The sequence below is a fragment of the Rhynchophorus ferrugineus genome, unplaced genomic scaffold (genome assembly GCF_030347505.1).
Source record: "Rhynchophorus ferrugineus isolate W39M unplaced genomic scaffold, kcgeb_rfMv2 rfM5, whole genome shotgun sequence".
Classification (NCBI taxonomy): domain Eukaryota; kingdom Metazoa; phylum Arthropoda; class Insecta; order Coleoptera; family Curculionidae; genus Rhynchophorus; species Rhynchophorus ferrugineus.
The window spans coordinates 10,744,253-10,755,574 of NW_027472584.1; the positions used below are offsets into that span (position 1 = coordinate 10,744,253).

General features: G+C 29.9%; 1 long non-coding RNA gene across 1 annotated transcript; it reads right to left on the bottom strand.

Annotated features, from left to right (window-relative positions):
- Nucleotides 1-807: 807 nt before the first annotated feature.
- On the bottom strand, nucleotides 808-1,149 carry LOC143197546 (uncharacterized). Its single transcript, XR_013006016.1, has 2 exons — nucleotides 1,088-1,149; nucleotides 808-1,035 (listed from the first exon to the last, which is right to left on the bottom strand). It is a non-coding gene; the product is annotated as an uncharacterized LOC143197546 (long non-coding RNA).
- Between the last annotated feature and the right edge of the window lie 10,173 nt (nucleotides 1,150-11,322).

An 11,322-nucleotide genomic window follows, 5' to 3' on the forward strand; every position in this document is an offset into this window, starting at 1 on the left:
GTTTGAATTCAAAAAGGACACAGGCACAAATTTTACTGGGGATCCACTAGTCAACTTTTTATCTTCAAAAACTGAAACGAATTCTTTAAAATTTATCGAGTTGATCAGTTGATGTTGTTGATCAAGGCAAAGTTTGATACTCAATTTCTTCTATTTTAAAACTCACTATAGTCTATCAAATAGTAGGGCTTATTATTCAAGTTTTACCCATTATCAAAAATTAAATCTAAATTTATTCAATAAATACCTCTCAAACGCCCTAGGGAGAAAGAATTATTTTTTGGAAACATGTGTGTTTTAAAATAGCAAAATGCGTTTAACTGGTGTAAATTATTTACCTTGGTTTGGAGTACAGCGTTATACATGTTTATTTTCACAAAAAAAACATGCACTCTTTTGATTTATTTTATGAGCATATACCTACTTGTGTTTTGGAAAATGTATTCCTTTAATAAAGCCTTATTGTTTGTTAATTTAAATTGATTTATTATTCTATAGTTAATAGTGAAATTATATACCTTGCATGTGATGAAAAACTGATGAATAGTTTAGGTTGAAATAAGAGTGTATAGTTTTATAAAATTAATTATATTAATATTTTATTAGACATGTAATAATTATATTAAACATAATATTATTTTGAAATTATGATAATAATAAATTACTATTTAATTTAATTTTACAATTTTTGCTGTTCAATAAATATTTTTTTAACCTTATTAGATGTTTAATGGTGATAATTTCATATAGCTTAATAATTAATAATTGCTAAGGAAGTATTGTGATAGCGAATTTCACTTAAACATATTATTAAATAATTTTTTATTTTTTATTATATACATATTTTTACCAACTAGGGGTTTATCCGGACTGGACCTACAGTTTAACGGGGGCTCGAATCCACGGTCCTCTGCATTAAGCCTACCGATTGGCGAGTGACCAACTTAGAAATCATCCCAGAAAACATTCGGTTTTACCCATCTTGGTTACTGGCGTGACTGGGATCATTTTCCTTGTCGGATTTTACACTCTTGCCTAGGATAATCACAAATATTAAACAATCACAAACATAAATTTATGACCATACAACAGTAGGTGATGGAGGTGGTGGTGGTGGTAGGTGGACCGTCCTGTCGCCTTTACCACTGCGCCACCAAGACGGCATTATTAAATAATGATTTTTGATATATTGATTTATGAATAAAATGTATACTATATTAAAAATTAAGGACTCTATTTACCTCATTTATAATATAGACACTCTCTTATAGATGGCAGCAACATTTTAATCAATAGTAGGCACAATACATTTTATCTATGCGTATGTAATGTGTTTACTTTCAGATAGATATAGATTATTCACATACTCTGGGTATTAATATATAATGTATTAATATAATTAATATAAACAATATGATAATTCTGGCAATTTCGCTTAATAAATAAATTTAAGGCAATTATTTCAAAAATGGAAACAAATTTATTAGGAACAATATCAATTTAAAGTTATAGCAGGGCGAATATTTTTATTGCCTACAAAGCGATTTATTATAAATTTGAATTGAATAATTAGTTATATTTAATTGTTTTCTAATAATTATAAATAAGTAAGTTTTGATGTTCTATTTCATTTTTAAAAAATTACAGCTACAACTTGTATATATATATTTGGTATTTATGGATTGAAAAATACTTTATCTAGTTTAGTTTGGTAAAAATACGTAATTGGTATTTCTAATTCAATTACTTCTTAAAAATGTAATTTGTAATTGGTATTGAAAATACCTGATGCTGAAGTAGTTTGTAGTTAGTATTTCAAATACATTTGGCGATATTATTAATGATTTTGAAACCAAATAGCGACCGACATATTTAGTCAATCCTTAAATTTGCTAACACTGCACATATGCCGTACACCAAATTGTCATGTATCTGGTCAATTGTCATTCTCATACTTAAACGATAACATTTTTTTTTATAACATCCTTATTAGATCCGCTTAGTACAATCTTAATTTACAATTAATTTATTACTACTTTTCCTATGTACTTGGATTAATTAACGAGCAAGACGAGGGCGAGAAAATACATCAGTATGTATTCCTCAATTATAAAATTATAATTATTTATTAATTATTAACTTATAGCTATAGTTTACACTAAATGTATACACTTTATATAAGTTCGTATGGTTTTGTTCGTTTCAATCTCCTGACATCCTGCGCGCTGTCCAGCAGTTGTGTTGCTTCCACGTTAGTATGATTTAGTAATCTTCTTTCGTGTTTCAAGGTGAAATCTTGGACAACTTCGCAAATTCATTTGATTTCCAGGTCATCGTGCAGTTCTTCATTAGTTACATAGCGATAGACATTGGTAATCAATCGAGGAACCTTGTTAAACGATAACATGAAACTTCTGTATATTAATCAAGTTTATTCGTACGAATGTTATGATTGATGCTCAAATTCACTTAACAAGTTTGTGCTCATCAGGACCTGTAGAAAAATTGTTATCGTGAGCAGGTTTTGTTCATTTTCCAAGAAGAGGCTGTTTGTCTGAGACTACATTTAAAAATGTATTTTTCTTGAAAATAAATTCTTCTTTTACTGATTAATAAGCTGGAGAAGATTAGTCCTATTATATATATACACAACCTACCACCTGACTGTATTTTGTAACTTGAATTTTGTATTTTTAATAAATATAGTTAAAATACTATATATTGTATTTTATATTTTAAATATGCGACTTAAAAATATTTTGTATTTCATATTTTATATATAGGCTAGATTGTATTTTGTGATTTGTATTTTAATTAAGGCAAGGCATGTATTTTGTGTGGTTCTATCACACATTTTCAACGAGTTAAGAAATAAACCAGGCTCACAACCAGCGATATTAGAGTAACCATGATGTAAATATACTGGCAAATGGAAAGAAATATTTCTGAAGAAATGCCTTATTTGGTGCGTAGATGCAGAAATCCGAATAGATCTGTTGATTGAATTTGTAGGCATGAGTATTTTTCATAGTTTAGTCAATATTACCAATTGCAGAGTTTCTAAAAATGTAAAGTTCGTTTTAAACTTGGAGCGGATTTTCCTTTGTATTTTATCATAGTTAAAAATATATAGAATGCTGTCTGATGCGTTGGAACATGTAATCGATATAAGTTGGTACTGATGGGCCATGTTGGCAAACGTCTGCATAATTCTTTAAGACATTAGTGATAATAATTAGAGGTTGTAAACTGGTAAACTTTGTTTTGGCGCTATGCTTTGTTTCAATGAATCTATATGATGATATTTCGACTGCTGACGTAATACATTTTAATGGCTTTAGGCGGCAATAAAACATCAATAAAACGCCTATATAATATGCCTATAATTTAAATAACATTTACGGTGTCCATTTGTCAGCCTAACAGGTCAATCGAAAAGTCCCCGGCCTACCATATTCAAACACATTTTTTTTGGTAAAATTATTTTTTTTATTCAACATAATTCCCTTCAAGGGTGATACACTGATTATAGCGACCCTCCAAATTTTCGATACCATTTTTGTAGTACGATTTGTCCTTTGTTTCAAAATAGGCCTTAGTGTCGTCGATCACCTCTTGATTCGACGAAAATTTCTTCCCATTCTGTTGAGATCTGAGAACAGGAAATAGTCTCTGGGGGCCAGATCTGGAGGATACGGTGGATGAGGAAGCAATTCGAAGCCCAGTTCATGGATTTTTTGCCATCGTTTTCACTAACTTGTGATACGGTGCATTGTCTTGGTGAAGCAGCACTTTCTTTTTCTTCAAATGCGACTGTTTTCGGTGATTTCGTCCTTCAAACGGTCCAATAACGCTACGTAATAGTCGCTGTTGATTATCTTTCCTTTTTCAAGGTAGTCAAAGAAAATTATTCCATGCGCATCCCAAAATATAGACGCCATAGCCTTACCAGTCGACTGTTGCATTTTCCCACGCTTTAGAGCAGGTTCATCGTGTGCAGTCTACTCACATGTCTGTAGATTGGACTTCGGAGTGAAATGATGGAGCCATGTTTCATCCATTGTCACATATCGATGCAAAAACTCGGATTTATTAGGCTTGATCATCTTCAAATACAGCTCCGAATCATCAACCCGTCGTTGTTTTGGTCAAAAGTGAGCACGCGCGGCACCCACTTTGCATAGAGCTTTTTCATACCCAAATATTCGTGAATGATATGACGTACAAGTTCAGTTAATATCTTTAGTGTGTCTGCTATTTTATTCAATTTCAATTTACGGCCATTCAAAATCATTTTGTAGATTTTTTAAATGTTTTCGTTCGTTAACAAGTTATTTCGTAGCCCACTGCTTCAATTAAGAAACTCCATTATATTGCAGTTTTTTAGAATGACTCCTTAACATGTATCTTGTTGATATCGATTGTAGTATAATGTAGTATAGACTCACCCTTTGTGTTTGCTTGAAAGTCAGGCAAGACATAGGGGCTGATGTAGTTTTTGGTGATGGTTCAGAGTTTTTATTTTGGATGTTAATATGCCGTGAATGCTCCAGATTGTTTGTATGTAATAAGTAAATCTCCCTGATGCGTTTTTACGGCTATATGGTTAACATGTACTCAATCAACGTCAGACCACAAAATATGTTGATAGGTTTCGTTTAAAATGGATACCCTATTAGAGATACTTGTTATCTCTATATCATTTATCCCCTCGGTTTGTGTCAGATTTTTAGATGGACAGAGTGGATGTTAAGGGGATGTTACACTCCTTTTAGTCGCCTCCTACGACAGGCAAGAGCTACCGCAGTAGTATTCTTGACCGACACTGCACGGTATATATTACATAATTCTATATTTATATTAATACATACTTATATAATGTATATTTCACTTGCTAAGACGCGTTAGATAATATTATGTGATTAATCTGTCATTTAATTATAACTAGCGTTTGGAACTATCGACTCAGGCAGTCGAAACAGAATAATTACTATATTCAGTCAAATGCATGGTTCGACTGTTTTGTTCAATTCGTGATATTAGACGAAAATCTCTCTCTCTCTCCTGTATAATTTGTGAGAAAAGAATGGACGGATATAGTTGCTTGAAGCAGTTAATTTTATGTGTTTTTATATTCCAATGGTATTATAAGTTAGACGGAGATGTAGATATTCCTATTAATATTACCTATTCCTAATTACTATTACTATTAACATGTATATAATAATTTCATTTTAAACGAAGTTGAATTACTTTCATATCTGAATGTTGTGTGGATCTGTAAAAATGAATGGAATTTTTTTATGAAAATTAATCATACCCCATATCTGTTTTATCGTAATTTAATATTTTAATTGCTATTTTCAAATAATAATAATATAATAAATATAGACAATACACTAGAACTTAAACATACACCTAATCATAGAAAAAAAACTAATTCATGACATAATGATCCCAAAATAACTACTAGAGCTTTTTTAAATAAAGTAAATGCTTTATTTATTATTGGATGGAAATCTTTTTTTGACAAAAATCGAGAGAGTAATCGAAATATTACCTACTATTGGCATAAAAATATTTTACTATTTATCAATCATAATTTTAATCCTTTTACCCTATTACATTAACAATCTTGAAAAATATCGTTCCAAAGTGCTGTTATATTAATATACAATGTAATTTTATTTACAAGCAAACTACCAAAAATACCATAAAGCAATATATATTATATATAAATCTATGTAAGTAAATTTGGTATATTTTTGTCAAGGTCGCGGCTAGGACGACAGAGCCAGAACGTTAAAAATCAGTCGAATGAAACTAATAGAACAAAAAATAGTAACCAAAAGTACAAGACTGAAGCAGTCGATAGTAAATAGCAACAAAATCAGTCCAACCAAAAATAGTGACTGTGGCAGTCGATAGCAAAATGTAGTCAATTACTAAACAGTCGATAGTCGATTTCAGTCGATAGTTCGCAACACAAATTATAATCTATTATTATTTATTGCTTTATACTATAACATATTCATAATATAATTATATTAGGAGTACCAACCAGCAACGTTGTTTTGATGTTTATTGCTTTTACAATGTAACAATTAGAGGTTGATGAAATGTTGCTGACGTCACCAGAAATATATATTAAATGCACTGGCAGAAGCATCGAACTCAAATAATTTTGCGGCACAGCAAAAATTGGAGCAATTCTATGATAGCTTGAAAAGTGTACCATTTTTCCGATGCACTGTTAGAATATAACTAACCAAACCGTAAAATTCAATATTTTTGACGGTTTTCTACATAAAATAAGTGACACATTTCAGGAACACTCAATATGAATTCGATATTTATTATTTTCGTTATCGGATTTGAGAAATCTACTTCCGAAGCTAATTAAACACTTTTAAAAACTTATGACGATGCTGGGCCGTCATATACCAATTGTCAGTTTTGGTTTAAGTATTTCAAAAGTTCGTGATGTCGATGTCAATTTTAAGAACCGCGCTGGATGACCAAATTATCATTATTGAACAAAAACCAAGTTTAAGCGATGAAAACAACTTTTAGGTAGTTTAGCAGTTGACGAAACAACTATTTCAAGACGTTTCTGTGCGGTGGGAAAGATCCAAAAAGAGCGAAAATGGTTGTATGGATTGAGTGAAAATTCCCCTTCGAACAGTTTGAACATTTCAGATTAATTGATTGCCAGGCAAATATAGAAGAATTTTCTATGGCATATTATGATTGGCAATTGAGATGAGTAAGTATCCAGCTCTCAGAATAAATGAAAAAAGCATAAAAACCTTGGATGAAAAATTTTAAAGAAGAAACAGGAAAAACAGTAGGTCAAATTTTCAAGGTTTATATAAAAAGCACCACCGACAATATTAGCAAAATCCTTAGAAGATTCATAATTAAGACAATATTCAACACGGACAAAAAGATTAGCAAAATTCTCCTTATCCGAAAAGTCAAGGTTGTGTTGGAGGTCTAACTAGTTTCCACAATTCTCTGCCACAACCGTGAAAACATCTAGATAGGACAAACAAACAGAACAATAAGTGTACCAAGCGAAGAACAGCGCAATGCAATCGATAAGAATGAAAAAAAATCGTCTCTCACAGAACATGTCTGTATCACTTCACACAGGATTGATTTTGATTATATAAAAACAATACGAAATACTAAAAATAAACAATACCGATTGATATAATGCAAAAATAAACAAGAATTATACGGGAAGTAATAGAAACTGAACATTCCAAGAACCCCAACACAAGACATGATACTCAACGTCTACCAGCATCTGAGAAACCACGTGACAACCACATAAATATAAGACTAAATTAGAGAAATTAAGTGGGAAGCCTCGTGACTATATCCAAAAGCGCTTCAGATTCACCAGAAGGCTGAAGGTCTATAAGGAAAAATTACTGGCAGATTTGTTGCTTTTGGTTTGAGGCTTAAATTTTATGACATATCTTTGACTAAATTTACTTTTTTGATTATATTTAAATTTTTTGATATATATATATATATATATATATATATATATATATATATATATATATATATATATATATGTATATATATATATATATATATATATATATATATGTATATATATATATATATATATATATATATATATATATATGTATATATATATATATATATATATATATATATATATATATATATATGTATATATATATATATATATATATATATATATATATATATATATATATGTATATATATATATATATATATATATATATATATATATATATGTATATATATATATATATATATATATATATATATATATATATATATATATATATATATATGTATATATATATATATATATATATATATATATATATGTATATATATATATATATATATATATATATATATATATATATATATATATATATATATATATATTTTTTTTTTTTTAACGAAAGTTGTATTTGTTTTTTCTATTTTGCATTTCAGACTGGATGATTATGTATCCAAATATGGCAGAGTATTGCTTAATCAAGATGCTATTCCTAAGTTAAAGTACATAAGTTTAAAAACATAACATGTGTTTACTCATAGATATTATTCCATAATATATCGAGAAGGAAAACAAGGCCATCCAAGTTTAATATTTCGATCAGAAGAAGTTGTTCAGTACACAGAATTTTCAAAAAAAGGGAGTAGACATTTTTTCCTCAAACGAAGTAAATTGATATATTTAAAAACTGAAAATTATAACATATGTAATTCTCCAAAGATTCTTTTGAAATAGATGTATCTGCTCTTTCAACTTCAGGCGGTTAGGAATCAAGTGGTACAATACCAAAAAAATCAAGAAGTAACTATAGTAAATCCAAAGTCACCTCAGTTTATGTGGTCTAACTGGTGCAATTTTGCTGCATTTAACGTTGAAATTTTACTCATTTTACTTTATATTAGCTTCTATATATAACAATATTCTATTATAAACAATATATATAAAATAATGAAACAAAATGTTATAAAATATAATTCAATTTAACATTACAGTACATCTAATGGATATATTATCGAAGGTTTTAAACCACAATTAATTAAACAACCATAACAGTTTATAGGTTAGTTATTTTATTCTATTCACATTCATTTTCATTAATTCATTTTCTAATCTACCTATGGTATTCCCTGGAGGCTTAATCCACTTAATAAATAATTGTACATCCAAGTAGTGTATTTTATTTTCATTAGAGAACACATTTACCTTTTTATGTTTAGTTCTTGTTTCCTTCGTAACTGTGTTTTCTTGTCAAATCATTCTGATATCACTGCATTTCTCCTTAGTTTCTTCTGTTACTAACTGTGTACATTGTTATTGATAAAATTAGATTTCATCATTGCATTCTCTCTAATGCATTTACCATATCTGCAAAACAGGCACTGTTAATTTAACCTTCGTACAACTTAACCAAATGCTCAAATATATTCTAAACAATTACACATATATCTATTCACATAATTCTTTAACACTCTAGAATACGACTACAATTACAGTTCTTCAGTTATCCTATATTAATTATATACTCACCTTTAGTTGTTTCCACTCTCATCACTCTTGATATTGAATCATAATCCCACATCCAGAAAGTTTTATTCACATTCACTGTCACATTCTGAGCTACTATTCAAGTCAATAACTAAGCTGTTTATTTCCAATCTAACAGTAGTTCACAATTCTACTTTTGGTCACTGCCCTCTTTTGTTCTGCCCCCTTGATTGATTTCATCTAAACCTGAGGCTGTTTTGTAGAGAGTGTATTGCTTTCCACATATCCAAAGAGTTCTTGCCTGTATATCTTTCATATTACATAACAATTCGATAATGATTCGATTTTATTGACTATGTAGTGATAGGGAGCAAGATGTTAGAGTCTATTCATATCTACCGTGTATTTTTTTTCAGGCTAATTTCTGAAAATGTAAATAACATAAAATATTTTCATTTACCAAGTGACAATTTTGAGTAACAATGTAAGTTCTCTGCTATATATATATATATATATATATATATATATATATATATATATATATATATACAAAATAGTAGTAGACTAAACTATCCGCTTCGAAATCACCAGAAATAGGAGAATACACTGGACATTTTTATAACTTAAAACATTAAACAAAGCACAAAGCGATACTGAGGGTTCTTATCTATTATAAAACAGACCAACCCGTCACACTCGTTTACTATTCACGCAGTTTTTAAAGACATGGTCGGATAGTCTGGGCTGTATTACATAAGACCTCTCCCCTGAATAAACGATCACAGGGATGTACGTGGTCGTTATTCCGTTTGGAATAACAGATTATAGTTGTTACAAAATTGTTTTTGAGTATCGAAGTATAAATTGATCCACAGTTTGCTTTTGAAAATCTTCGAAATGGCACTGTTTCTACCCAAATTTCCATGGTACCTCTTTACAAAAACCTCTCTCTCTTTTCAAATCTTGAATGTTTCTTACTTGGAATAGTTTATGGCTAGGAGTCATTGAGTACCTTCAATCCACTATCTGTGACCTTACGGCTTCAGCTGCGATACTTTTGCTCGAACTCCACCTAACTATACCGAGAAACGCTTTGAATAATTCATTAATTTATTTCCGGTTAATTGAATGGATTCAAAAGAGAACAGCCTTATGATCTTCCCGGAATCCTACCGACTGCTCAAGTTAAAATATGTTAAAGTGTTTTGAACAATAAAACTATTAATTTAGTTATATATTTTAAAAACTATTTTATTTAACGGGATAGAAGAAATTATTCTATGTTTTAAAAAAGGGGCAAGGTGTTTGAACATCGATACAAAGTGACACTGGGGGTCCTTAGCTATTCGAAAGCAGACCAACCCGTCTCACTCGTTCACCATTGAGGTAATTTTTAAACAGATGACCGGATTGCGGAGTATTGCTGATTCAATAGAGGAAATAATTTAAGAATAATGCAAGTGCTATAAAATGATCATAAAATTAATTATTTTATTGTGATATAATTACAATTATAATTGAAGAATCTTTAAAATCCAAAATTGGTACAATCGTTTAGGCGTATATATGTTATTATGTATATTTTGTGTTTTTAAAACCTCATTAAATTTTAATTAAAAAAAAAGGATACTCCACTCAACAGTTTATGGTCATTATAAACAAATAAAATAAAATTGGTAACACAAGGCGTGAAATGTTAAATGATATATATTACACTTTAACAATGAGTTATTTATTAATGACGCAATTTAAATGCAAACACGTATTTTATACAAAACAAATGTATAAAAAGAATTTTTTTGAAGTCATGGTTTAAGCTACATAGTATCCAAAAATGTTTCTTATTTATTCCCGGACTGATATATGTATTTAGGTTAACCAACTAACAATAGAGATATAACAGATAAACTGTCAGCTAAAATAATAGAAAGCATACATGATGTGGCAATCTTTATCAGTAAAATATACGGTTTCTAGGACAACGAATAAAAATAAACAGAAGTTTTAGGGGAAATCAGCGAAAGAACTAGGTTTCTGTTTGAAAATGAATCCAGTCGAAAGTGATCGAGCGCGATAGATTCGGATCAGCGCGATCCAGCGAGGGATTCTGGCTCCGAGCTTGAGCAGAAAGCGGGATGCGCATGAAATTTTCGGTAGTTTTCGTTTCTGGATAGCACAAGGCACCGACAGTGCCTCTCGCCGTGAATTCGAACGATACTACAGAACTGTATGTGCCGGCGGCAATAAAATGACTCGTTCGTCAC